Source organism: Impatiens glandulifera, unplaced genomic scaffold (assembly GCF_907164915.1).
Source record: "Impatiens glandulifera unplaced genomic scaffold, dImpGla2.1, whole genome shotgun sequence".
NCBI classification, from domain to species: Eukaryota; Viridiplantae; Streptophyta; class Magnoliopsida; order Ericales; family Balsaminaceae; genus Impatiens; species Impatiens glandulifera.
In genome coordinates this window covers 30,075-57,436 of record NW_025919459.1, presented here as the reverse complement: position 1 = coordinate 57,436, position 27,362 = coordinate 30,075, and the positions used below count along the sequence as shown (strand labels likewise).

At 33.1% G+C, this 27,362-nt stretch overlaps 1 non-coding gene and 1 pseudogene across 1 annotated transcript; both read right to left on the bottom strand.

The window, feature by feature from the left end:
• LOC124918009 overlaps positions 1-27,362 on the bottom strand; it is a 39,252-nt pseudogene continuing 11,890 nt past the window's right edge.
• On the bottom strand, positions 13,131-13,292 carry LOC124918022. Its single transcript, XR_007097291.1, has one exon. It is a non-coding gene; the product is annotated as a U1 spliceosomal RNA (small nuclear RNA).

Here is a 27,362-nt window from a genome sequence, read left to right as displayed (position 1 = left end):
TCATTGATTTTTAAGAGCCTCAAGTTGTGTTCTTGCGTCATTATGAACACTAGCTATACCACCATGTGTATTAAATACTTCAATCGCTTTTATCCAATTTCTTATTACTGAAATAGTAAATGCATCATCTATAACTCGACATTCTCTGTGAGATTTTGTAAAGAGATAACACTAAAAACAAAAAGCAGCATCTTTTGATATGTTATACTCTAACCATGAAAACATTTTAAACAAAACATCTTGAAAACTCCTACACACTTTACCAAACTGTTTTCGAGGATAGTTATGACCAAATGGTTGACAAGAGCCTCTAATCAAATAGTCGAACTTGATCTATAATAAAAATATCAAATTCATTAATTGGTTTGCGTAGCCCTGGATCACTAATAACATCATCCGGGTTGAATTCAATGCAATAATGTTTTTTCTTACTGATTCTTCATTAACACTTTTACAAGAGTCAACACTTTGTTTAAAATACTTCTCCATAACCTATATTAGTATATTACAGTAAAATAAACACAATAATTAAATAAAAAGACAGTTTTATCAGAATCATACCACTTTCTTTTTTTTCTTTTTTTAGGAAAACAACTTAGTGTTATTTCATTAAAAATATTCAAATAAGGGAAAAAAATATAAAAGTTTAAGATCAGATTTAGACAAATTCTAGATTTGACAATGAAACAAGAATTGAATTACGGACATAAAAAAAAATCAATTAGCGCCTATAACATTTTCACTTTGATTTTACTTGTGACTTTGTCAAACGAAATATCTCAGATATGGCAGAGTTTTCTAGTCTCTTCATTCCTTTTGATTTCTCTCTAGGATTGAATGAGTGCATTTTCATCTGAAGTTATATCTCTCCAAATATCTTCAGCAATTCTACTTCTTCCACTACGAGCTTTTGAATTTCTTTCTTTCCAAATATTGTAGATTATTGCTTCAAAGTAGCATTTCAGCATACTTACATATAGAAGGATTTTCATTTTACTTTATTCTTCATCTATTCTTGGATTTCTTCCCATGTTCCTAGAAAGTTGATGATGTTCACGTTTGCAGCATATCTCTTCCAAATTTGTATTACAAAAGAGCATTTCCCAAATAAATGGTTTATGATTTCCTCAACTCTTGAACATATGACACAGTTGATATCAGGAATGTTTATGTATTTTCGAATTTTGTCTTTTGTTGTCAACATTTTCCTGTATACCAGCTAGAGAATAAATTTGTGACGAGGAATAATCTTTGGAGAACATACCACATTATGTCAATCTCGTTGCTTTCTGTTTTCCACTATATTTCATCATTTCTTTCATTGAGTTGTTTCTGCCTCATTAGGTTTAGGATTCTATCACATTTTAGAATACGCTGAATCACATTTATCTTCATAAACGTCTCTAAATAAGTATTTGATGCATTCTCTTCTAACTTTGCTTCCTTCATTTCTTCTTTGAATATAATGAGAATATTATCTAGCGCCAAGGATCATTTTAGAATAGTACCCCTCTTACATTTTCAATTATGGTTTACACCATTTAAAAGACATCTTTTCTTATTTTTATGATCTTCTTCAATGATTATGTCATTTTTCATTGATGTTTCGTGTCCAGATACGCTTTAGACTTTATGTAACAAGAATATCACTAGAATTTATGAATTAAACACATATTCTAAAGACTTGAATTAAAAATTAGAGGTAATATGTATCGAAAATACATTTTAGGCTTTTATGATAAAGAAACGGATGTTGGGGCGGGAGTCTGTAACAGGGAGCTGGAATAAAATAAAAATACTTCTTCACAAATCTTATATAGAAACCTGAATCATGAATGTGGAGCCCAATTTATGAAAATTAAATCTTAAAATCGGAAAATCCCTTCAGTTAAAAGAAACTTTTCGTTTTCTTTTGGGGACAGTCGAACAATGAACATGAGTTTGTCTTCTTCCGCGACGGCCGACAACTCTTACATTTTGCAACTCGGGGTGTCGGAATTGGACTTCAGTTCTCATCTTCACCCCTCAGAAATTGAAAACTCTAATGCAAGTACAGGCGTGCAATGAACGGGATCACGAATACGAGATACGATCCTTCGCCTCTTCATTCCGATCTTTCTTCTCACTCTCCTACTACGGTTACTTTACCAATTATATTAATTATATTTTATAATTTACATTTAAAAATAGCCAAATAGTATCTAATTATTATATTATATAATATAATATAATTATATCTCTAACAATTCTATATATTTAAAACATATCCTATTCTTTTATCTCACTACTAATCAGGATTTAGCATCATCAGTACAGGAGTTACCTGATGCATAGGCCCATGCTGGTCACGGTTGATTCAACCGCTGTTGCAAGGAAGAAAAAAAATAAGAAAATAAAAGAGAAGGAAACAAGATAAAATGAGAAGATGTCATTGAAATAAAAAGGGAAGAAATAGAGAAAGCAAGGAGAAAAAAAAAAGACATGGTTTATTTCATATCGGGACAATGGATAGTGACTTAGTGAGTGTCCTTTGGTCATCATGAATAAGTGAATAACCAACAGATATGTGGAAATTATTTTGGTATTTAGATTGAAATTATATTCATTATAGTCGGTTCGGTTTGACATCTTTAGAACGTGTGTATTTCATTTTTTTTAGAGTTGGGTTGTGTTGTAAAGGAGGAACCATCCTAATTCACAAAGATCTTACAATTCAAATGTTAATAAAATGTATTGAAATTTACGTTAAAACATTCACAAAGATATACACCACACAAACATAGCTTCTCGATGTACATTGTCCTGAAACAATTATTCTTCGAGAATCCATCATTACCATAAAATCACATCTTTCCAAGTCTCCTCATTCCTTCTTTTCCATCACTTTAAGTCATACTTGTTTATATTGTAGAAAAAATAACAATGGGAAGAATGTCAATTTTACATACCAACTTGTAAGAAGGTGTCAAATTTACTTATTAAGTATCAAAATTCTATTTATATATACTAACTTGTTAAAAAGTGTCAATTTTATTTAAAATAACGGAAATGTTAAACACCGTCAATTTTTTTGCCACATGTAATATCCATTTTTTTTTAAATTTACATTACTTTAATTATTTTTCAATTTAAATAAAACATTAAATCTTTCTTTATTCATTTTTTCTCTCTCTTTATCTCACAATTATTCATTTTCTTTGAACTTTTCTCTTTTGAACTTTTCTCTTTCCATTTCCATTTCCATCTCCATCTCCATCTCCATCTCCATCTCCATCTCCATCTCCATCGATTATTATTATTTTTCCTAAAATGAAACTAATTAATGAAATTGAGGTTTATTGACCTCTATCTCTCTACACATCATATTATCGTATATTATTTTATCGACTTTTAATTCAAATGGAAAGAGATAAACAATCTCTTTATATTATAAACCAAAAATAAATTATATTAAGTTGAGTCTTTATATATATCTAACCAAACCAAAAAATATATAAAATTAAGAATTGAACTACAACAGATTCAACTAAAAGGAAATTACATGATTCAAAATTAATAGATTATATTAAATTCACAGTAAATTTTTGTCACACATAATTCATTTTGAATCATGTAATGTCATTTTAGTTGAACTAGTTCAATTATTAATTTTACAGTTTTTTTAGATAGTTATAAAGACTCAATTTAATATAAATTATTTTTGATTTATAATATAAAGAGATTATGTTTATATCTCCATTTGAATTAAATTAGGAATAGAGGTTGAACTATCTTATTACAAAGATATGGCCTCAATTTCATTTTAGGAAGGACTTATTTATGCACTCCCTATGCATATTAGAGAGGAGATGAAGAGGGAAATTAAGAAAAAAAATGGATAATTGTGGGATAAGAGAGAGAAAGAATGGATAAGAACAATTTTTAAATTTTTAATGTTTTGTTTAAATGAAAAAATAATCAAAGTAATGATAATATAAAAATAAATAAAAAATATGTGGATATTACATGTGGCAAAAATTTTGACAGTGTTTAATATTTCCGTTATTTCAAATAAATTTGACACTTTTTTACAAGTTAATAGGTATAAATAGAATTTTGATACTTAATAAGTAAATTTGACACCTTCTTACAACTTGATGTGTAAAATTGGCATTCTTCCCAAATAACAATAGGGCTCCTCACTTTATGTGTTGCGTCTACCCATGACAAAGAAGCAGAGACAAAGGAGTTTATGGAAACTATTCCCTCAACAGTCACCGTGAATGACTGAGTTTGTCCAACACTAGAAAAAGACAGTGTGCTGGGCACAACTTGTATTTTCAATGTTGCTGGAGCAAGAATCGCGACACTGTAAGTAGATGATGCCAATCCCACGTTGGTAACTCTCCTATTGAATGTGACGTTAAAAGGAGTTGTAGATAACACGCGGGCAGAAAATGAAGGCAGGTTCAGATTCAAAGAAGTATCACTCCCAGAACTGGAGCAAGTACTAGTGTCACCCGTAACAATTTGCAACTGTCTGTCGGTGTAGCCTTGCCCACACAAGAACTGCACATAGTCCGCTTGATTAGCATCATACACAAGACCAGGATTAATGGCCGCTACAGGGTTTATTTGACCTGATCCATAACCAAACTCTGCTAGAGGAGTTGTCTTTGGGCTCATTTCAAAGGCTGTAAGAGAATTATTTGAAATTTAAGGTTTCTATATATTTAATTAACTTTCTCAAAAAATTTATATATATATATACCAGTGGTCATAAGAGCGGATTTTATTGCAGCAGCAGACCATAATGGATTGAAGGTTTTGACATAAGCGGCTGCACCAGTAGCATGCGGGCAGGCCATTGATGTGCCCGATATGATGTTAAATGGAAGTCTTCTAGTATCTGCTTGTATTTCCGTAGGAGAATTTCCAAGTGTCCATGCTGCCAAGATATCAACACCCGGCGCAGACAAATCCGGCTACAACAAAAAACCATTTTCACAAAGATCAAGCTTCCTCCTCTTTAACATTATGTTAAAAATTACAAAAGTTAAAGACAAAGAGGAAAACATATAAAACCTTGAGGATGTTAGATGATAATGGATTCGGTCCCCTGGATGAGAAGGATGCAGTATATGGCGCAAATCCATCAACAGCTTCATTACTCTTCAAAATACTTGCAGTTGGATTGCTGTTTCATAAAAACAAAAATCATAGAACAAATTTATAATTGCAATATTTTAGAATTCATCTATAGTACTATATGTATACCTTGTTGTGCTAGTATAGGTCAGGATGATGTTTCCTTCGATACTGCTAACATAAGTTGTAGGGAGGGCAAACACCCTGGCGATATCTTTGGGTCCATCTCCTCGTATCACCATACCAGCTGCACCAGCCAAAAGAGCTGCTTCCCCTAAATTTAATTGGTCACAAACGATAATCTTACCTTTTACCAATGTCGGATCTAGGGAGTCCTTTTGGCACAGCCTGCAGTGTAGTTCAAATAGTATTACTTCACACAACCATTCATGTTACAAGTGTGAAGATTCAAAATTCGTGATCTTTTCATCCTAGTGTAATACAATTTGTATACAGATTTAGAATCCTTTTGCAATACCTAGATACAGTACCAGGAACATTCCCTGTTTTATTTGGCACATTACCAGCATACACTATAGGGGAGAAACCATTTGGAACAAACGTGTTGACTGTAACTCCCTGCGTTAAAGAGACAGAATGAACAATCATATCAATAAAAGCATTGTATCCATGCATTGCTGAAACGAGAAGAAATGATAGTGAAAGGCTTCACCTGAAAATTCGCAGCGTTACCCAGTTGCAAACCGGTAAGGAATTTACGATCAATAGTGCTTGCTGCGACTGAAAGTGCCCATGGAGCAACATTCGAGATAGTTCCAGATGACGGGCCTTAGTTTCCGGCAGACATTGACGTAAGAATTCCTCTTCTCATGGCGTGAAAACTCCCAATAGCTATGGAATCGCTGAGATAGGGTCTAGCAACGGAGGATCCGATAGAAATTGATATTATGTCGACGCCATCTGCGATGGCATCATCAAATGCTGCGAGGATGTCGGCGTCTGAGCAACCGTCGGACCAACAGGCTTTATATACAGCGATCCGCGCAGACGGGACTCCTCCTCGAGCTGTGCCGCCGGCGAGACCAGAAAAGCTTGCCGAACTAACAAGATCGCCGGCGACCGTTGAAGCTGTATGAGATCCATGACCCTCAGAGTCTCTTGGAGATTGGATATCATTTTGGCCGAAGACTCCATTGGTTTTGTAATACTTTGCTCCAATAATTTTGCTGCATTCATATTATAAAACCATTTGATGAAAAATGAATTATTTTAGTTATTTTGATCAAATGTTCAAAATAAACTTAATAGTTACAAAAATTATGAAAATGTATTAACTATAGGAATATAGTTAACCTATCAAATAATAACTTACTTGTTACAAGTGAAATTCGTAAATACTCCACATGAACCCTTCCACTTAGTTGGCGGGGATCCGAATCCTATATCATTAAAGCTATCCGACTCTGGCCATATTCCGGTATCAATTACTCCAATAATAGTGTCACTTTCAACGGTAATAGCTCTTTTAACTGTTTGAGAGAATCCCATGAAATCCCATGATCTTGTCGTGTGTAGTTGATTAATTTTATTAGGGGCTAATAATTATATAATTAGATCCATAAACATAGATGTATTTATAAGTAATCAACAAGCTTACATGAAAGTAGTTGAGCTTCGTCACTTGTTAATCGAGCGACAAAACCATTAAAACTTCTATTATAAGTATGAACAATTGATGCCTTAGATGTGCTTGATGCCTGAGATTTGCTTGATGCCTGAGATTTGCTGCTCACAAACAAAAATGAAACTTAAATAGGATGAATTTATATTAAACTATAAACAAATAAAGTGAAGCCCTATTAGTTACATTACCCGATAGGAGTAGCATCAACTAGACCTTCCATAATTATAAGAGATGGAAGAATTTTCTCGAAATCTACCGAGAGCACTATATACTCCTACATAGGCATAATAAGAAGTTATTATATAAATATGACAATAATTAAAAATAAATTATGAATGACAATTTCAATTCTTTTGAACACTATGTTTATATTCTAACCAATATATTTTTAACATCTTTGTTAATTCTACTAGCTATCTATATACTAGTTTGTTATAATAATAAATTTAACACTTCTAACTTTTAAGTTTAATGTTTTTGTTTCTTTAGTATAAAGTTTTGATATATTAAACTGGTTTATATTATAAATTAATTGATTAAAATAACTCTAGTATAATTAAAAATGATTCTTTCATAGAACCCCTTCAAACAAGGCCTAAGAAAATTTATCGAAAATATTAAAATGGAGTAAAGAGTAGAAATGCATACGTTTCGATCTTTCCCATGAGTATAGGGAAGAAGAATGGCAAAGAAAATAGATAATCCAAGAACAATTGGAACAATTGAATTTCTTTTTGTCAGCATCTTGTGAAATGTATTTTGGCTTAGTTTAGCTTGGAAGGAAGAAAGATTAGCTCTTAACATTATAGCTAGCACGACATATACTTGATTGACATTTTAAAATCAATTGCAAGCCTGTTTGATAATTATTTTATGCAATTTATGATTTGATGTATCTTATGTATGATTAATTGGAATAAACGTGGATATCAAAGTTATAAAATTGAAAATAAAATGGATAGTGTTGCTATTTGACCTCAATGGATAAAAAATAATAAGTTATTCTACTTGTAATTTTTTTTTTGTCATTACTTGTAAATTTGTAATTCAATTGCCATTTTTGCAACTTAGGGACGTCATATTTGTATTTATGGAAGAAAGCAAGGTAAATTTATATTTGAATTCAGGAAGATTCATTTTATATGAAAAACATTAATTTATTGAAGAAAAATATATATTTATTAAAAATTTATAAATATTAACAATTATCAAAATACTTAGGTTAAACTCATAATAACAAGAATGTGCTTAGGGGTGGAAAAATGACCGATATTAAAGGTATATCGAAAATATTGTACCGCAATATATCGAAAATATCGATTTTTAAGGTATATCGAAAAAAGTTAGATATGATACCGATACTGAAATTATTGGTATGGTAAAGATGTATGAGATTTTTAAAATTATGGACCGAAATAGTATTTATAAGTTAAAATATAATGTATAAGAAAATACTTAAATATATTTGATATTAATTTAATTATAGAAATATAATTTTTTGAATAATATCAAAATATAATTATACTAAAATATTATTCAATATATGCAATCTCTACATTACCGATAAAATTGTTTTTTTTAGTTAATATGTTTTTTAAGTATCAAATGTATAATATTGATACCGTACCGAAATTAAGGTAGGGTAAATGTATGATTTTTTTGTATATCGAAATTAAGGGATATCAAAATCAAGGTATACCGAAATCAGGGTAAAGTAAAAGTATACATTTTTTGCATACCGAAATTTTGATAAGGTGTAAGGTATGGATAAAACATTAAGGTATATCGTACCAACTCATCCATAGGGTGTGCTTATTCTTTTATTTTAAAGTTATAATTTTTTTATTAAAAGTCCTATCAAAAAGATTGCGATATCATGAAAGTACCAAAAATATGATAAAATAAGTTATTACATCAATTATAAATTATATAAAATAAAATAAAATCATTCAAAAGTATATAAAGATGACTCATTGCTCTTGATTAAAAAAACAAAGATCAAGGTGGATCATAACTCTTCTTCAAACCCCAAGGCCAAGGCTCCCTCCCTTTCAGCCATTGCAGTTGATCAAACTATAAATCTTATTTTGTCTCATTCTCAAGCTTAAATTTAACAATGTTTTTTTTTCTTATTTAGAGTGTGATTTTTCATAATTTTCTCATACTAATTGAGTTTATTCTCGTTTGTAATCTTGCCCCTTTATGTTTATGTGAAGTAATCTCACACATTTAAGGAGTCGTTCTTAATTAATTAATTAATGCAGTTCACCTATTTTTGTGTATTCTTCTTATCAATGTTTTAAAATAAGCGTTCCGACCGGCGGTTCCGACCGGCCGTTCCGACCAGTCCGACGCAAAATGGTTTAGTGGACAGTTTGGTTTTTAACTCCAATACGTTAACCTTACGAATTGGTCAAAATTCGGTCCGACCGGACGGTTCTACCGAAAAACAGAACCGAAAATTTCTGGTTCGAAAGGTCAGGTGATTATATATTATTTTTTTTTCTTGTTATTTTGGGTCTGCTCCTTCGTCTGAACGGAGAGCGAATATTTTGGCATACCTTAAACTGCACACGAAACATATTAAACAATTGAATTCATAAGGTCTTTTTATATTAAAAGGAAACTTTGGGTTTGTTTGATCTTGTTTTTAATAAAAAAAAAATATATATTAAACAAAGTTGATTATTTGAGTTATTTAGGTTATGACATAAATTATCTTTAGCATTTGATATTTATAATATTACAAATAATCAAATAAAGTTATTTTTAAATAAAATTATTTTATATTTTAGTTGACAATTTAAATGATTCTGAAAAAAAAATTTATATTCAAACCACCAAACGTAACCTAAATATTCCCATCATTCATCATGATGGATAGTGGATACCTAAGTATAAACGAGATAAAAAAAATGTCATTATTTGTCCATCACACTACAATGAAAAGATTTTTTTTTTGACATATTAGTCCATCAAAGAGTGTTGACATATTATTAGTTCATCACAATATACTTTATTTTTTATTTTTTTTTTTATTATACTTAGTTACATGCGGGAAGGGCATCGATTGTGTCTCTATTACGAAGCTGCTAATTTTAGATATAACAACTTTTTACACCGCTTTATTTGAAAAATCCTATATCAAATATACTTCAAAATAAAATACATTCCTATTCTTTTTCTAAGAGATGTTTAATTTCATTCCTAAATCTTGCTTCTACATTTTATAATAAATGACTATGAAGTAAACTAAAAATTTGTATAAACATACATGTTAATGAGAGGGGTCGAAAATGACAAACTAAAATCATTCAAAATAATTCAGGTTAGCATATCGAAAAATATCATTTAATGTGAAGATCGTTAGATCACTTTAATTTTAATTTTTGAAGTTGCAAAATGAAAATTATGCACACAACATGATAGACAGAATGATAGAAAATATTCAAATAGCCCTAATCAAAAATATTTTGTTCCATAAAATGCAGACAATTATTCTTAATCATTTTATATTTTTTCAAAAAAAATTTGGTGTAGGTAGTTTAAACAAAATCAATAGCAAGCAATTAAGCCAAAACGAAATCAATAGCAAGCAATGCGGACCAGAATATTGAGGATAATAGGCTAGGATCTGAATTATAACTTAGATAAACTAAAGTGTAAGCTAAATATCAATTCAGTTTATTATCAAAGAATGATTCTAAAATCACACACACATATTTGATCTTATTATTGAACACCTTTAATTCGGCTTTAAACTCTACCGTTCAAGGCACGAATCAACTTTATGTAGATGTGCAATCATCGGCATCATCATCGGTTCACCTCGATGATCCTTTGATCGAAACTACGACCTACTTTCTATTGGAATTTTGACTATTAGATGGTTTCCATTATATGGATTGAAATGAAAATTCAAGAATAAAAATGAATAGGTGAGTCTCAAAAATAAAACCGAGTTAGTGGGTTTGTCCACATTGAAAAAATAGCCAAATGTAGCATTTTTATGCGACATAAATAAAACATATATAATATGATATTGTGATAGTCTTGTTATTTAAAGTAGATGACTTAAATTAAAATTGTAAAGTTAAAAACATTAAGATAAAAAATAATTTAATTTTCTATTAGTTTTGTTATTAATCTAAGTGGGCTTAACTTATTTGCAAAATACATTTTATTGTATAAAAATAAATTAATATATTTAATTAAACTTTTAATTGAATGAGTCAGTTAAATAGTTAAATTAGGTATCCGTATCAATATGTAAATGAGAAATTTTCAATCAAATGCAATGTTAAATGTATTCGTTAAAATCTTTCAAAATTTTCAATCAAATGCAATGTTAAATGTATTCGTTAAAATCTAACGAATACAAATCTTTCAAATACAATTGATGAAAAATGCAATTAATTGCATTAAATAATTGTATTAATGCGTTGAGGAAATTAATCATTATGATGATTAACTAATTTTTTTTATATAACTTTTCAATTGATCACATATTATTCAATACAATAACAATAGCAGAACTACTGAACTACATGGTCTTATATTTTAATCATCCTCGATGAACAAAATTATTTCTCACTTTCAATATCATGAAAAGCTAGTTGCTTCTTAATTTTTCAAAAAAAATCTTTCATTAATTATTTTAATTATGGTTTCACACAAATCTTCTTTGATTCTAATGATAGTTCAAGCTCGTTACGTAGAGATTTTGGTGCTGAATCACTACTAGATTCGTTGTACTGCATCTGATAAGTTTTAGCACAAAAAAGAGACGATGAATCTGTTTTAAGAGAAATGTGTTCAACACAAGCCTCGAATTAACCTTTGATTTCGGTGATTTCGTTTCTTTATATATTATAATTTATTAAATTTATTTGTAACATCATCTATATCTATATGTATATATACATATATAATGTTAAAGACACCAATACTAAACCTTTCTTTCTCTTATTAATTCAGCCAAATCAATCCTAAGCAAGAGGATAACTGGAGGAAATGAATAATTTTTGTCTTACATTTTCATCATCAACTTACTCGACTTGAATGCTTAATTAATTCATCCCATAACCTCTTGTATTCAATCCAGATGAGTTGGCACATTCTTTTTCTCTTAGGAAAAATGCTGGAGAAAGTTCATAAGGACTCGAGATGAGTTCTTATTGGTTTAGAATAGAGTTCCTAAAACTCGATCATCAAGCTTTTAATTTCTCCGGCGTTAATGACGAAATATGTTAGAATTATTTTAATTATATCTTAGTTTAAATTGTGAGAAGTTAAAACAGGATGTGAAAGCATACTTTAATTCATAATCTTTTGAATTTTATTTTTCATTATAATAAAAAGGATCTCTGATATTTTATTTTCTAAATTTTTCCTTACATATAAGGGTTCTTCAAATTGATGAGTACACAATTATGTCTTTATAGGACTCTAAGAGAAAAATGTTTGTATCTCAATTTGGGGTTATTATGGTTACAAAATAACTAAAATATTAATTATTTTGTTTTAAATATTCTTATTTAGCTTTAATATATAATTAGAAATATCCCTTAATAAAATGCACTTGTAAGTCATAAATTTAATTTCACATTAAAAATTAAACTTTAAATCAAATTAGGAATCAAATTATATAAAATTTTATTCATGTCTCTCTATATTTTTTTGTGTGATATAACTCATTTTTTATATTTATATAGATTAGTTAGAATAGAGAATTATTATAGATTATAAAGGAGAGAAAATTTGATTGAATGTGGAGATGACGTATATACATCCAATTTTTTTTGTTAAAGTGTAAATATAATACATAAAAAATTAAACTTCTATATAATTAAAATCTGTGGTAAGCTAAGTAATTAGCCTAGCCAAATTAAATGTTGTGATAGGTTAAATGTGAATTAGTTGTTAAAATATATATTCTTATTTTGATTTTTTCATCTTATTATATTTATAAAATAACCCTTACTAAAATAATTATACAAAATATTTTTACAATTTTAGTAACATTAAATAATAATTCAGATAATTAATCATTTATAGTATCTTAAGTTATTAGTGTTAATATTCAAATTGTTTCATTTTTTATTATGAAAATAAATATTATATTTATTAAGCTATAAATAAAGGATCAATGTAGCTTAAGTTAATTAACATATTTTTTTTTATATTTATAAACTAATATTTATTCAATAAGATTAATTTGATAACAATATTTTTGTACATAATTTTCATGAACACAATAAAATAATATTTCACATTTTATTACTAAGATAATAATGAATTAAATATAACTACTATTATATAATATTTTATAACTAAAAATTATTTAAACTTGAATTGAAAAGGAGCCGCGCGAACGCAGGCCCCCACTGCCACAAATTATGACGTAGGATCATCCACAATGGGCTGACCTTAGGCGAGCGCAACATCAAAGTGCAATGAAGCCCGCTAACCTAAGCCATAGGTCTACTTGATCACCTATGGACTCCGTCCAGGTAAGTAATTTTCAAGTTGGCCCAGTACGTTTAATTTATACATGCATTCCCTTCTTCCCTTCGTTCTTTCTTCCGATGTGGGATCAAAACTTTATATTAATTAATATATCATATTTCATATACAACTTATTTCAATGAAATATTAAATATAATGCCTTTTATAATATATTTTATTGCATTTAATTAAATTTAAAATATGTTTATATGCATAATCTTGTTTGATTTTTTTTTACATTTATTTTTATTTAAAATTCCTATTTATATATTTGTAATGTTATACAATAATTAATTTGTGTTAAAAATATGAACAAAATTATCGTATATATTGTATATTCAATTTTTTTTCTAAGTTCTACTAAGAGAAAAAAATAATCACTTTTGTTTTGAGACGACTTTTAAACTTCGTTCCCAAATAAAGATATTGCATATTAAAGCAATGACGAAATTGTTACTCATTCGTCTTCTCTATATTTAAATTTTTTGTATTTGTGTTGTGCCATCAAAATTATCTTTAATTAAGAAATAAAGAATATTGATGTTGAAGAATAATAACTTATTTGATAATCATAAAATTAAAATGTAAAGAATATAATAGAGAGTACGAAATATAAAATATGATTTCGTAATTAAATCAGTAGTATATATTTGAATCAGTCAATTGACTTACACTAAAAAGACAACTATAGTCTTTTAGTAAGAATGAATATAATTTAAAGACGAAATAAATTTATTAGTCAAAATAACTTTCAATCAAAATCAATGAAACACAACTATTTAAAACCTTAAGCGATAAATTGTTTTAAATTAGTTATCAAATGTTAGAATTTAGGCTATATAAACATTGTTCATATTTTGAATTAAGTTATTCATTTTGTAGTGTTTGAAATAGTCTAATTGTTTTAAACAAAAACATGTATAAGAGATATTTAAAATGAGTTCAGATCTTCTGCTACCGATTGCCGTGTTCCCCTGTGGCGGACCAATCAGATTGCAGCATTATTATTTTAATAATAAATCAATCTGGGCAGGAGACGGAGGGAGTGAGAATCCGGAATCCGGGTTTAGGCCCGGGTTCACACAAGACGCCGTTAACGGAAGCGCCTGTTAACGCCAGGAAATAATATAATAGTCAGATGATAAACAGATAAGATATCTTCGCTCCGGGACCGTGTCAGAGGGAAGGGTGAGATGCGATGTGAGCGAAGATCTACACGCCCGTTGCCATGACCCTCATGTAAATCCCCCATACCCACCCATGAGAAGACCGCCTGCCTTCCATGAAAATACACTTACACGTCCATGTAAAGACCGAATTGACAGGGATATTATATTTACGTTTATTAAATATTCATTTAATTTATTAAAAAGCACATGCAACGATATAATATTCGCTTCAATTAATTCATTCATTCATTTTCTTTCTAGGAATTTTATTTAATTTTTTATTTCATTTTTTTTGCTTGGAGACCCTCAGGAGCGAAGATATATTTGCTTCAATTAATTCTAATAAAAACCTCATGTAAAACCCCCCTACCCACCCATGAGAAGACCGCTTGCCTACCATGTAAAGACACTTACCCGTCTATGTGAAGACCAAAATGACATGGATTTTATATTTCCGTTTATTAAATATTAATTCAATTAATTGAAGATGACATGACATGCAGCAACCGAACAATTCTTCGCCTCAATTACTTTGCTATTTTTAATTTTATTTTTTATTTAATTTTTTTGGCTGGAGACCCTCAGGAGCGAAGATATATTTGCTTCAATTAATTTTAATAAAAACCTCATGTAAAACCCCCATACCCACCCATGAGAAGACCGCTTGCCTACCATGTAAAGACACTTACCCGTGTATGTGAAGACCAAAATGACATGGATTTTATATTTCCGTTTATTAAATATTAATTCAATTAATTGAAGATGACATGACATGCAGCAACCGAACAATTCTTCGCCTCAATTACTTTGCTATTTTTAATTTTATTTTTTATTTAATTTTTTTGGCTGGAGACCTTCATGAGCGAAGATATATTTGCTTCAATTCATTCTAATAAAAACCTCATGTAAAACCCCCCTACCCACCCATGAGAAGACCGCTTGCCTACCATGTGAAGACACTTACCCGTCTATGTGAAGACCAAAATGACATGGATTTTATATTTCCGTTTAGTAAATATTAATTCAATTAATTGAAGATGACATGCAGCAACCGAACAAATCTTCGCCTCAATTACCGGCTAGATTTTTTTTAATATATTTTTTTTTCGTTTATTTATAAATGTTAATTTAATTAATTTAAAATGACATGCAGCGATATAATATTCGCTTCAATTAATTCATTACTTTTTTTATTTATTAAAATTTTTTTTCTGGAAAAGAATATTTGTTCGCCTAGACCATGTTCCATGTAAAATGGATTGAATAGTCGCTTCTCGAGAGAACACTTATTCGCCCCTGGTCCCTGTGTCATGTTACATGGAATGAATAGTCGCTTTTCGAAAGAAGACATGTTCGCCCCGGTTACATGAATATATATACCCCCTAATATGATTATTTTATAATCATTTCCGCCCGATTCATCTCTCTCTTCTTGCCTCCTTTTCACGGCGATTCGTAACCGGCTCCCCGTCGACCGAACCTGAATCCACTTCTTCACGACTCCACAATGGTACGTATTCCTGAATAGTAACTTTTCATATTTAGGATTATGGAACTACTACACTAGATTCTGTTATGTGATGTTGTTGTCTCTTTCATCTTTAGGAAACCCTACTGTCAAAATGTCACCTTCACTGTAAATCAATGTTATTTAGGATAAGTTACCTATTGTTATGTTTTGGGATATTATTTCCATGAAACCCTAGTGTAACAAAGACCGTTTTTTTTTAATGCTCGTGCAGGCAACTGCCTCAGCATCCGTCCAAAACTTTGGCAAAGACTGGATTTTATGCCCAAATCAATTAACAAGTGAAGAGATAGTACTCTTCGTGACATTTCTCCCTTTTTTTTCCTTATTGTTTAAGTTTTCATCCTGTTTAACTGAAATATTTATGTTTGTTCTTAAACAGCACTTGATGCAACAATATGCTAACACATGTGGTGCCACGGTGTCAATGAGGTGGAGAGACGATGTGACCCACGTCATAGCATCCACCGATTCTAATGGTGGATGCGGTCGCACTATCAAAGTATTGAAGGGCATATTGAACGGGAGTTGGGTCCTTACCATTGATTGTGAGACTCTGTTATTGTTAACCCTTTACTGTTAACTCAATATTCATTTTAACATATATGAAACTAAAAACACCTATTGCTTTTATACAGGGATAAAATCATCAATCAGATCTAACTGTTACGTGGACGAGGAACCATACGAGGTGCAGCGAGATAATCATGGGACTGTGGGCGGTCCAAGAGCTGGCAGAATGCGGTATTTGAACAATGTAAGTTTTGTCTTATTCCTACTCCTCCATATGATATTCAATTGTCCATGATTACTAATAATGTTTTGTATTTTCTTTCAGCTGCCCAAACTCTTCGACAGTTACACCTTCATATTTGCAGGGGAATTCATCCCGGCTTACAAACTTGATCTTATGGGGTTTGTAATTGCTGGAGGAGGTACAACTAAAGAAATGGAGAATCCATTTATCGAGCCCGAGGACGACAAAACTATAGTTGTATACGACAAGTCTCGGCACGATGTTAATGAACTTGTTTGGGTATTTGAGGCAGAGAATCCTCTGAAGACATATTTGGATGTTTTTGGTGTTCCTCACACAAGCTTGCTAGAATCCATTGCTGCTTGTGATTTGCAGCCTTTGTTTTTGTAATAGACATGTGTTGGTTTAATTTGTTACTTACAAATTATTTGAATATTTTGCATTCTTGAAAATTCAATGTCATATTTGATTTCAGAATTATCTTTTTTGTTCTTCCAATTGTATTTTTTTAAAAGATGAGCCTTATATTTAACTAAATCTTGAAACATTAAGAAATACTGTATAACTTGAAGTATAAATTTGATAAATAATTAATATTTTTTAAAACTACTGTCAAAATAATATTTGTAAAACAATTGTCAAAATAATAATGTGAAGAAATCTTCGCTTACTGATTGATTGATTGATTTATTAATTTAATTTCATAATAATTTTTGTCATTTAATTATTAAAATGAAATAATTTTTTTAACAAGTCACCTCACCGCCACCTAACACCTGCCACCTTTTCATTAAATGCTGCATGCAGCAAGCCATGCTGCTAAGCTAGACAACTTTGTACTCTTCTCTCTCTCTACTGTACGACCATTTCTTCGCCGGAGCTATACTACATTGTCTACCATCGACCTCTCCTTCGCCGGAGACTTCATTATAATATCAATCCATCTTCCTAAATTATAAAATGGTATGTTTTTGAATGTCATCTACACCTTCTTTACTTTTCGTCCCAACCTTTTCTATGTTTTTTGAATACTCGACATGAAATGTTCTGTTCTGTTTGATTATCAGGAAGGAATACGTATCAGCGAGAATGATATGGACGAGAATGATATTATTGATTTAAGGTAACATTGTTTAACTTCTCCCATTTTTGTAGTGCACATGTAAGCGAAGATCTCTTCACTAATATATTATTAGATAACATGTTATGAAGCGAAACTATATTCGCCTAATATTACAATCTTCATACTGTTGAAGTGAAGCTTTCTTCGCTTATATTGTTTTCATTTTCCAATAATCTACAAGTTCTGGTTAGTTGAACCTAAATTTCCACGTGTTCAAACTGAACAGCGAATCTGCTACTTGTCGTCGTCAATTGAATTTCGATGGAAACGGCCAACTTTTGGAGGACATCGAATCCAACTTAATTCCACTTTTAGGTAGAGAATTTGAGAGTGAAGAAGAAGGCTACGTATTCTACTTAGCATACGCTAAACTAATAGGATTTGGTATAAGGCGCAGTTCAAAACATGTAGACAAGGAGGGTAAAATACTGGATAGAGTTTTTTGTTGTAGTGCATAGGGTGAACGGGGAAAGGACAAACGTGATGTCTATGTGAAACGTAGACGTTCTGTGACTCGGTTCTGTTGTGAAGCGAAATTGAGGATAAAGAGGGCAGACAATGGAAAGTTCCAAGTGGTAAATTTTATTAGTGATCATAGTCATCCTCTTGCAAGTCCAAAGAAAACTCACCTGTATAGATGCCATAGGAATATTTCTGCAGTTGCAGGCTTACATATCGAGATGGCCACTAACGTGGGAATTCCTCCTAAGTCATCACATGCTCTAATGTCTAAACAAATCGGTGGAAGGGAGAATCTAGGTTTTCTTCCTGAGGATTACAAAAATTACCTGCGCACGAAAAGAACCAGAGAGTGTAATTTTGGGGAAACAGGGGGTGTATTAGAGTATTTGCAGAAAAAACAATCCAATGATCCTGGTTTTTATAATGCTTTTCAACTTGATGCGGACGATTTGATAACGAATATTTTTTGGTGTGATTCCAACATGCGGTCCGATTATTCATACTTCGGAGACGTGGTCAGTTTTGACACCACATACAAGAAGAATAATGAAGGTCGTCCAGTTGCGCTTTTTGTAGGTGTCAATCATCACAAACAATCAATTCTTTTTGGAGCAGCTCTATTATACGATGAAACTGCGATGACTTTTGATTGGTTGTTTGAGACTTTCACCAAAGCTATGCATGGGAAAAAACCAAAAACCATTCTTACAGATCAAGACGCGGCCATGGCTAAGGCCTTGGCGTCTCAATGGCCCGAAACAAATCATCGTCTCTGTATTTGGCACATATTTCAAAATGCAGCAATACATCTTAGCTCGGTGTTCCATAATTTCCGAGATTTTTCTAAAGATTTTTCTTCGTGTATATATGATTTTGAAGAAGAGATAGAGTTTGTTGAAGCTTGGAATCAAATGTTGACAAACTACGGGCTTGAAAACAACGATTGGTTGAAACGCATGTTTAGCATCAGGCGAAAGTGGGCATTAGTGTATGGACGACAAATGTTTTGTGCTGATATGACGACAACACAGAGAAGTGAGAGTATGAACAGTATGTTGAAACGGTACTGCTCCTACAAACACAAGTATTTAGAATTTTTCAAACACTTTGAAAGACTACTCGATGAAAGAAGATATGATGTGTTGAAGGCTGATTTCAAATCAATTACCAGCCAACCAAGTCTTAACTATCCAGTTTTGATCTTAAAGGATGCCTGCAAAGTTTACACCCCAGAGGTCTTCAAGTGCTTTGAACAACAATGGTTTATGTCGCATGATTGTGGTGTAGAAATGTTAGAGGATGTCGACACACACAGAAAATACAAGGTAACACCCCACACTAGGAGATGCTCTCATACAGTTATAGTTCATAAGAATGACGATAGGAATATCGAGTGTAGCTGCTGTAAATTTGAATTTGGAGGGATTTTGTGTGCTCACATCCTAAAGATTTTCACAACGATTGACGTGTTGAAGATTCCTCCGGCGTTGATATTGAAGAGGTGGACAAGAACAGCCAAAGATGGAATATTTGGAACTGATCCAATCGTGGACAGTACTAATGTTGATCCGAGTGAGCTTCATAACATAAGATACAGAGATTTGTGTGGGTTGTCCATGCATTTATTTACCAAGGCAGCCGAAAGAGATGACACTTACAATCATGTCAAAGAAATCATGCTGAGCCAGTGCACATTTGTGGATAAAAAATTGCAGGAGAGTATAAATATGCAAACTCCACCAACCGCTTTATCACGTTCTGCCGAGGGTGCCCCTGTTCAAGCAAAAGGAATGAAAACTAAGAAGCCAACAAAGTCGGGTAAGAGAAGGAAAGGTGGACTGGAGAAGAACTCAAGAAAACGAAAATCAACAGGAATAACTAGTGAATCACATATTCCGGTATGAAATTGCTGACTTACCTTCTTTACTAATAATTGTGTTATTAATAGTCATATAATAACATACTTTTAAATAAATTTGATATTCCTTTCCAGCCATCAAGTGCAATGCCAACGACAACTCATCAGTTCTCAACTCCTCAACAATGGGACGAAAGTTTGAGCATGGACGCCAATACTCCGTTCACTGTTCTTTTGTCATCTCAACTATCGAATTCCAGTTTCATGTGAAATCTGATATGTATATAGTATTGTATGTACGGTGGATTTGAAACAAAGAATAAGGTCGAATGTATGCATGCGAAGTTTTATGAAATACCAAATGAATGACCACACTAATTCATTTCTAAAAAATTACAAACACCTAAATCAATCGAATATTTATTCGCCCCCAGTGAACTAATATTAATTATCCTTTTAGTTTTTTATTGACAAAATGAAACATAAAACTGAGGCGTATATGTGTTCGCTTGTACCTCACCATGTATCTCGGGCGAATATTTACTCTCCTCATATTTGTCTGATGAAATTGATCTTTATGTTGAAACTGGTATTTACATGTCGGGGTAAGTGCAGTGACATGACAAGTCATCCCCCATCTCATGGATGAGATGGTCGCTTTACATTATCAATAATTTGAGGCGAATATGTATTCGCTTCATCGAAAATATGTATTAGAGGCGAATATTTATTCTCTTCATATTTCTTTCATGAAATTCGAGGCTTCACATACATATTTTATGAAGAGAAGGTCTTTGAAGCGAATATTTATGCGTCTCATGTTTATTTCACTTAATTTATTCATTTAACACATAATTGAACAAGTGTTTGAAAATCAAATTTCATAAAAAACACACTTCATGTATACACGTTCATTAGTGTGAGGATGTGAAGTAACAATTTTTGAGAATTGAAATTACACAACATATTCTTTATGGTAACAATAAATCATTACAATTATAGGAATAGTTTAATTACCCCATCTGTCTATGAGTACATTATTGTACTCATGCGAACTAAAATTTTTGTAAAATTAAATTACACAATATGTATACAGTTCCTAATTCATTGACTTATCCATTTACGGCAGGAATTGTAGACCTTGCTCCTGGCCTTGTTGAGCTCCGAGCCAATGACACGCCAACAGTATTCCATCCTTAATGTCTTTATTTGGTTCCTCACATTTCTTTTAACTCCAAAGCCAGTTTTCCACCCCTTCACCTCACCTTCATACGTCTCCATGTGTCTCATGCAAAAAATGCCGCAGTCAGTGTAATTCTTTGAATCTTGCCATGGCAATTTCAAACAAATCTTTTCCAAACCGCCATATTTTTTAGCAAGAACGGGGTCTACGTCGTTCATATATTGTTGAATGTAGTCATCCTGATACATCATTACAAACAACATTATGTAATGTATTTTATTGCTACTAGAATTCCAAGATTGAACTATTATAAATTTTAATTGTAGTGTCATACCAAGATTTGTGCATTCTTATATCTTCTTTCGAAGGGCGATTGCATAGGTAGTCGCTTGTTATCAATTACTTGAAATTGCCTTTGTATGAAGTTATAGCAAACCAAGTAGAAATGTCTGTCATCAATGATTGGGAAAAACAACTGTGGATAGAATTAAAAAAGATTAGATTTGAACTGAGTGGTAAATGATAGTATAAGGTATCACACCCAGAGATGTACTTACGAGGTCCACTTCCAAGAGGTCCATTTTCGAAATTTGGAAAGCCCGAGCTTCTAGACAGAACCTGTCATTGAATTTGTTTCGGGTAGTTATCCCACCTTCACGAAAAATCTGTTTGCAGCAGTCTTTAGTCTCACAAGAATAACATAATTCATAAATAACAGTGCTAGTACAACTTACTGTGAGCACGGTTGTGTAGAAAATCTTCTTGTAACGACGTTTTACATTTTTCCTAGACAGGTCGTGCAAAATGTATGACCAAACGTCAATAATCATACTGTCTACCCATGTTTGATCAGCCATTGTAAGCATGTCCCCGCGCGTCACGTGTAGACATAGGTTTTCCGCAATAAATAACATTTCACTGCATGAAAACAACAAAACATGTTTCAAAATGGTGTACAATTCCTATTTTTTAGGAATAATTAAGCATTTGCAGGAAACATTACCTTGGATCAAGTCCTCCAGCAAATACGAAACCCACAAAAATCTTCTGAAAGTTTGTTAGTTTCTTTTCATCCCTAAACATTTTATTGAAATGTGGGGTTTTCAAAGCTGGAGGCAATTCCAAGGCTTTAAGCCATTCTTTCGTTTGCATGTTTGGACGAGAAGAGCCAGTTTGAAGTGGCGGTAGTAGACTGGAGATGCCTTCTTCAGGTTCATTCTTTACTATCTCCAAAGAAGAGGCGGTTTGAAGTGGCGGTGGTAGACTGGAGATGCATTCTTCAGGTTCCTTTTTAACCAAAGCCAAAGAAGGGGAGTTTTGGTTGGTTTCGGTTTTGATGACATCGGTTAACCAATCAGTTTTCAAATTTCGTGGGGCTTTTCTTTGGACGTCTAAGGCCTTTGAAGGTCCTGCTTCCTCTTTTTTTGGGATAATTAGGGTAGGAGGCAGGGCTGGGGTGGTTGGAGTGCTGGTGTTCGTGTTGGTTTCTGTTTTGCGAGTAATTGGGTTGGCTTTGGGTTGGTCTTGTGCCATTCGAGGCGGTGTGGTTTTGAGTGGAGGAATGTGGTCTGCTTTGGCTTCTGCCATTGGAGGGGGTGTGGTTTTGAGAGGAGGAAGGGGGTTGGCTTTGGCTTGTGCCATTGGAGGGGGTGTGGTTTTGAGAGGAGGAAGGGGGTTGGATTTGGCTTGGGCCATTGGAGGGGGTGTGGTTTTGATTGGAGGACGGGGGTTGGCTTTGGCTTGTGCCATTGGAGGGGGTGTGGTTTTGAGAGGAGGAAGGGGGTTGGATTTGGCTTGGGCCATTGGAGGGGGTGTGGTTTTGATTGGAGGACGGGGGTTGGCTTTGGCTTGTGCCATTGTAGGGGGTGTGGTTTTGAGAGGAGGAAGGGGGTTGGATTTGGCTTGGGCCAATGGAGGGGGTGTGGTTTTGATTGGAGGAAGGGGGTTGGCTTTGGCTTGTGCCATTGGAGGGGGTGGGGCTGGGGTTTTGGTATCTGTTTTGAGTGGAATGGGGTTCTTGTGGGATTGGGGTGTTGGTGTGAGGGTGGTTTGTGTGTGGTCTAGGGTGTTTAGAGGATGGGGGTTGGATTTGGCTTGGTTGTCTGCGTTGATATTTTTTGGGATGTTGGGAGAAAGGGTGCTCTTGTTGGATGGGGCCGTTGGTGGGTGGTTGGCTTTTGTCTTCGTTTCGGTGGTGGGGGTGAATGTGTTCTTGTTCGATGGGGCAGTTGGATTGGTGTTGGCAGGGTTGTGGGTAGGAAGGGTGTTGCCTTCCGCTTGGGTGGTGGCTACTGTGTTGGGGTTAATGCCACTTCCTCTGGGCTGCTGCTTTTTTTTTTGGTCCAGACTCCGCTGTAAGCCTTCCCTCAGGATTGCATTGGAGTTTAGCACCGTGGCCAATGGCTCAAATGCAGACTGTACAAGTTCCATGGCGTTTATCTGGTGCATCTCATTCAGATATTTAGCCCCTTGTGCCAATTCTTCGGCAGCGGCCGCAACCTTCCTCAAACATGACGCCAGGTTTTGGGTAATTGGAGCATGCTCAGTTGGATGGTCATCTCCAGATTGTGGTGGTGTTGGCTGCACATTTTGTTGCATCGGTGGTTGCTCATTCGGAATGGCTATGCGAGCAACCACCCTACCATGTCCAAACCCCCCCTGTGCAGCCTCATACTCAACCCTTTCGTACATCTTCTTCTCGTCCCAGCATCCTAAAATAGGAAAACTCCTTGAGATCTGACTGTTTACCTTGAACTCAACCACACGGTCCAAGTAGCACAACTGATACATTAGCATGAACAAATATATGTTACGTTCAAAGTCATCAAAAAATTAGGAATGTACAACCTCCAGCAAATAGATTTCTAAACTCACCAAAAGAAAGGTTAATGGTCCATGGAAATAGGATGTCTTCTTTGCTTGCCACTTATAAACACTGTCGACTAGCCCGTCTAACGTGAACTTGCACCAGTTGTAGTCTTTGATTTTAGATACATCCATGAGGGATTTCAGTACTTTGAATCTGAAAATAAAAAAGTAGTGACTCAAGCCATTTAAAATGATATTGAAGTTCTAAATGAGATCACAGAATTAATGCTAGGTTCTTTGGGTATACCTGCACTGTGGATTTTGGGAGGTCCACAAAAAACTGGATACAACAAACACCACGAAGTCCATCTTGAAGTTACTGTCTCCTTCTGTGTTCTGTAGAATTTTGTCAGGCATTTGGTAGGTTGAAGGACCTCCACTGTTCTCGAATCCCCATCTCCTTCTCCAAGCCGTGAGATGGTCCTTGTACACCTTGTCGTCCGTCTGATTTCCTAAACACTCTGCCACTACTAATTCACCTCTGGGTATGTTCAATACACATTGAACATCCTCTTCATCAATCTGCAACTCCTCTCCACTGTGTAGGACGATGCTCCTCCTTCTGGGATTTAATAGACTCACAATGCAGCGTGAGAATTGAATTGGGCATTTTGATATGCCAAGTGACAGAAGGGAACCAAATCCTATGTCCCTCACAGCCTGCTTCTGTTCTTCAGATAACCTGTTAATCAGGTGATGAAGGCCCGATGGAGAGGTTCTGCTCTTGAAATCGACATCAGGGTCACGAGTCCTTCTTCTTTTCTTCTGAACCTGGTTCTCACTGAGTGCTTCATTCGCCGCGTTGGCCAGAATATCCAGTGGTGTCGTGGGCGTGCCTGATGCATCGGGTTTTCGTTTCCTTTGTTGAACACTAGATTATCATTAGCAAATTGGCTTACTTACCTAATCCAAATATAGTCAAATTTGTACAATTGTAACATTCGCGTAATTACCTTAGTGTGTTCACTTCAGTCGTGGATTCAGTATATGGAACTATTTGCATATCGGAATCCTGATTCTGAGATGTTAAATTCACATTTAGATTCGAATGACCTAAACTAAGAAAACGAAATAGACACAAGCATGCAACCGTAAACACTTCTTACCATTTTGGCTGGAGCCGAAGATACTAACCGGAAGACAAATGGATTGGTAGTCGAAATGCCGGAGACGACAGCGCTAGGTCAGATGGTAGAATAACCTGGGTGTATGACGGCCGGATTCGGGCTTCCGATGTTTTACAGTTTCACTTGGCAAAGTGCACTGTTAGTGTGAATGTATTTTCATGAGGCCGTATCGGTTTTCACAAACATGTATAAGGAGTTTCTCATGAACTTAGTACGAGTCGAAGCGATATTCGCTCCTGAAGTGTGAAAGGTAATTATGCATTATGAAAAGTAACATATTACAATAGTCGAGGATGTATTCGTGCAGAACTCCGCAATGTACGAATATATCTTCGCTTTGTACATGTCTTTCTTATTTCACATTATTTGAAAACAAATTCACACAAAATGAACAACTATTTGCTTCTCAATGCTGAATAAACGAACAAATCTTCGCTCTGCAAATCTCAGAGATCGTATCCAATCTAAACGAATGACATTTGATTCGCTGGTAGCGATTGACTGGCCGTCATCATAAAGCCTGAGACTTTGTGACAGTTGACTTGACAGGTTTATAAATTTTTTGGCGCTTCATTGTATTAATTTCATTTTTCATTGAGCTGTGAATTTAATTTAATTAATTTTGTTTGCAAATATAAATGACAATATATAAATTTTACTTTGACACTGATGCAATAAATATAATGTTTGTTATGTATGAATAATTTAATATTTCATATAAGGTTAATTATAGTAAATGAAATTTTTTAATTTAAGACAGTAGTATTCAGCATTTAATAATATAAATATTTGGTTTCGATAATAAGTGTAACAAGAGAAGATCAAACATCACCTAAACTTTTTAATTAACAATATATAAATTATGAATGATGTTTCCTATCTAAAATAATGAAGACTGGTCCGATTCGATGTGTAATGATTACTTTAAGATATGATGTACCGTACAAAACTATTTCGATAATGAATTATAAATAAAAATCAAATGTGATTAACGGATAGAAATTGAAAAATGGTTTGTAGCGAAGATTTATTCGCGGCGTGTATTTTCCTCCCACATTCATTGATAATTTTGGTCTTCACATACAAGCGTTGGTGTACTTACATCAGGTGTACAGGGTCTTCTCATGTAAGGGTTGTGTGTTTCACATGTAAGTCAAATTATAATTCTTTCAAACGCAGATTTATTCGCTTGAATGTGTTCCTCACAATTTGCAATTTTCACTGAACACGGATATATGTTCGCTTTTTCTCATCTATAATTAGATGAATTCATGTGTGTAAAAATTGGAAAAAAAATAATTTGCAACTTTATTAAAATATACTATTTTTTAATTTTTGTGATGTGACAAAAATAATACACACTGTTCCGATTTGACATGTCATGACAGGCTTAATACTTTTACTGAATCCATAGATATGAAATGATTTCTTTATAGGGTTTTATACAAAAACACAATTCTTTTTCAATGATGACATATAATTTCTGCATGATGTGACAAAACAAAGGACTGCCTACTGTATTTAAAGGGAAATTTTAAGTACATTTAATTTTGGTCTACACATACACGTTATAGTGTCTTTCCATGACAGACAAGCGGGCTTCTCATTGTTGTATATGGGGGGTGTACACGGGGGACGGGTCGAAAACAATTGTGGCGAAGATTTCTTCGCTTATGGAGTTATTTTAGCTCAGATCTATTCCCTGTTCATATAGCAATACTATTATAGTATAATATTGAATATAATTTTATAATTATTCATGAAAATATTTTTATTAATGTTCAAATAATTAATTATCTAATATAATGTGAATGACAATATTGAATTATTTCTTTTATTTAATATTATTAAGTGTTATTACTTTTTCGTGAATGAAATTGCTTTTTAATGATGTGACAAAGCGACTACACACTGTTCCGATTTGATATTTCATCACGGGAAATTTACTTTTTCTGAATCAATAGATCTCAATAATTTATGATGAAAAAAGATTTTCTGTTTGCTATAA